Genomic DNA, 230 nt, shown 5'->3' with positions numbered 1-230 from the left:
GTGTGCCGGGCACTATATCCACGGGTCAATAGTGTGCAAGGCACTATATCCCTGGCGTGACAAATTCTCTGCTGCAAGAGTGTGTAGGAAACTATATCCCTGGGGTGGCAGAGAAGTGACATCCCCGGAGATGTGTCGGGTTGGCATTTTGAATTGACAAGTGATATCACGAGCCAAATAGGATAGACATTCATCATATACATCTCTTATGTGCTTGTTTACTTTGATTA

Source organism: Arachis duranensis, chromosome 8, assembly GCF_000817695.3.
Source record: "Arachis duranensis cultivar V14167 chromosome 8, aradu.V14167.gnm2.J7QH, whole genome shotgun sequence".
Lineage (NCBI taxonomy): Eukaryota > Viridiplantae > Streptophyta > Magnoliopsida > Fabales > Fabaceae > Arachis > Arachis duranensis.
The sequence above is the reverse complement of the archived record's forward strand: the minus strand, read 5'-3'. Positions refer to the sequence as shown.